Below are 3,082 nucleotides of genomic sequence, written 5' to 3'. Positions count from 1 at the left end.
TACAAAATATACAGAGGAAAGTCTACATATTTACAGTGCTCCTCCTTTGTCAAATGATGTAATGAGGGGTTGGACTGGGTCCGCTATCGGCGGGGTACAAAGGACGGCGAGGGACCGCTCCACTATGAAGAAATTTTCCCTTTTTTTTTTCTTTTTTTTCCGATATTCCATATTTCAATATATAAATTATCTTTAATTTTAGTTTGTATTCAAATTCTTAATTTATTGGTAGGGTAGATTTAATTTCCCAGAGAGATAAAATTCATACTTCTCATTATTAATTCAGCTTGGAACTCCCCAATAACCTTAGATAGCTCACATATATTTATCCTGAATTTCATTGACTTTAAAACCAGAATTTCTCAAATTTTTCCTTGAGTTTTTAATGGTTTATAAGGAATCTCATAGATCTGGTAATGTGGCAACTATCAACATAATCAGTAATTTTCAAAGTACCTCATTGAATATCGCATATCAGTTAAAATAAGAGTAATATTAAGCTTAAATAATGGTTATTAATTTTATATATTCCAACAGGTGCTCCACACACAGAAGAAATGAACTTCATCTGGCAGAATCCTTACGCAAGTTGGATCCACGAAGGTGATGATTTAAAGTTCTCTAAAAGACTCGTAAAGATATGGACCGATTTCGCTAAGTTTGGGTTAGTAAATATTGAATCTGGAGTCTTTTATTGACTCAAGTTGATACAAGAATTATTATAGTAAATAACTTTATTGTTGTTACAGGAACCCAGCTCCAAAAGGATGTGACTTATCATGGGCCAAGTGGGATCCTCGAAGACATAACTATTTAGTGATGAGCAATTCTGGCTTCGAACAAAAAGAAGGATTTGCTAAAGATACATATAATTTCTGGAAGAGCTTTAATTTTAGAGATAACATAAAATGAGCATACACAAATAAATAAAAGCAATACATATAAATAGTCAATAAGTTAACCAATTAAATGAAATATATGTTTAATTTCTATAAGGTTAGTTTTTTTCTTTATCTGCATGGGACCAATTTTAAGTTTATATATCATTTAAAGTTATATATATAAACCATGTGTAATGGTTCATCAGTTACAAGATGACCTTCACATTTAATAAAATAGGAATCAGTAATTATTATTCCAAAAAATTCACGGGATATTACCGATAAGCTGGTCTAAATAGACGTTAGAGCAGTCTTTGGAAAAATTATTTAATTTCATTTTAATTTCCTCCTAAAGACTTATATAGATATGCATAGTTGAAAAAGTTGGATTCGAAGAAGGTGAGGGAATGACGTTGAAAACTTAATTTTTCAAAATTCCGAGTTATTTAATCAAAAGATTAAATGATTTGGAATACAGAAAACGATTGAATAATTTATCAAGATATTAATTTTATTTAGAATATTATTTATATAAACTGGCAGGGGGGAAATGACCCATACATTGTGTAGGATTGGTAAATAGGTCCTTTCGGTTTTTGTATTCATGTTTTGTTTATAATACGTCACATTTTTCGAATGGAATTAATCCCAACAGAGGATTGTTTATCCTATTTGTAATATGTACATAGATATTTCTGTTGACACTTGTTAAGATTAGGTCAGTATTGTGTTTGTGATCCAGCTGAGAAGGTAGACGGAGATATTGTACATTATAGGCTTATTTTACTTTATTACATCAAAAAAGGGAAGCGAGCTAGGCACATAAAAAAATATGCTGGGTCTATGGGGATAATGCCTTCACAGAGCGCAAGTGCCAAAATTGTTTTGCCAAGTTTCGAGCAGAGAATTTTGATAAAAACGACGCATCCCGACCTGGTCGTTCACAAAAAATTGAAAACATTGACAAAATCCATCTCAATCAGTGCGAGACATTGCAGAGGTTCTAGCGTAGAACGTTTTTGGCTCTGTAAGTAAATGAATTTAAATCAAAATGAAAAAACTAAAATTGTTTGGCTAAGTTCTGAGGATGAGCTACGAAAGTGTTTAACATGAATGCCCCAGATGATGTGTGGTCCAGCGATAGTCCAAAGGACCGCTGGGACGATCGATTAAGGGAGAATCTTCGGTAGTGGAGAAATTAAAAAAAACAAATAGGTTTAGAATTAAAATTATTTATATCAATTATGCTGGAAATATCCATGTTAGATTTTATGATGTCAAAGTTTTCATTGCTCACCCACAAAAATCATCAACTTGTGTTTTTGTTAATCATATACGTATAATCAAACATGGGGTCTTTATAACAAACCTCTTTGTTAGTTATATGAAGAGCTATTATAATTCTCAGTATATAGTTTGTAATACTTTTAATAAAGGAATATGAAAAAAGATATTTACTATATTGATATAGCCTTCATAAATAGTTGCGGAATGTAATTATTCCCTGCTCAACTGATATATATTGAGGGTCTTGTGTGACTGATAGATTTTTCTTCATTTGAAGAAAGGAAAACGATTCTTTTTTAAAATAACACACTGAGATAAACGGGATTACTCAGTGTTCGTCATATTTTCCTCTTCATTTCTTCTAAGAAAAGAGTTTTTCTTTCTCAATGTTTGTACATTATTTCTGTATATAGTAACGCCAACAAAGAGTTTTCGGAAGAACACATTAAAGTATTTTTCCCAAATATTCAATATTTGTTCGGAAACTGGATCCAAATTTCAGGACCGCCAGCCACCGTTTTCAGCAATTATATACAAAAGAAATACAATTTCCGAACTTTCCAGTTCTTTACTCTTAACGGTCTCCAGCGGTCCTGGGACGATCTATGGGGGTGAAACATGGCCCATGAGAAGAAAGGCGTAACGGTTGCTCAACTCAAAATACCAATACTCGACGGATCGGCAACGAGCTTAGGCCAACTCGTCACCCAGCCACCTAGCCAAGCCAAGCCACCTATCCACATGCTCTCACATGCCTGAGGTTGAGTAGTTTGCACAAATTGCCGCCTGTAGAAAGAGCAGGTTATGTGACATCCCTAAATACGTGAACCTCCCCTGGACTTTAACGTAGTCGGGTAAATAGAGGAGATAATTAATAAAACCCGTGCGATTGGTTATATCTTTCCATTAATAAA

General features: G+C 33.4%; 1 long non-coding RNA gene across 1 annotated transcript; it reads left to right on the top strand.

Annotated features, from left to right (window-relative positions):
* The first annotated feature begins 506 nt into the window (after positions 1–506).
* On the top strand, positions 507–995 carry LOC136795649 (uncharacterized). The gene is made up of 2 exons (XR_010843282.1): positions 507–664; positions 750–995. It is a non-coding gene; the product is annotated as an uncharacterized lncRNA (long non-coding RNA).
* The last annotated feature ends 2,087 nt before the right edge of the window (positions 996–3,082 follow it).

This window comes from Halyomorpha halys, unplaced genomic scaffold, assembly GCF_000696795.3.
Source record: "Halyomorpha halys isolate HHAL.00 unplaced genomic scaffold, Hhal_1.1 Scaffold332.1, whole genome shotgun sequence".
NCBI classification, from domain to species: domain Eukaryota; kingdom Metazoa; phylum Arthropoda; class Insecta; order Hemiptera; family Pentatomidae; genus Halyomorpha; species Halyomorpha halys.
The sequence above is the reverse complement of the archived record's forward strand: the minus strand, read 5'-3'. Positions and strand labels throughout refer to the sequence as shown.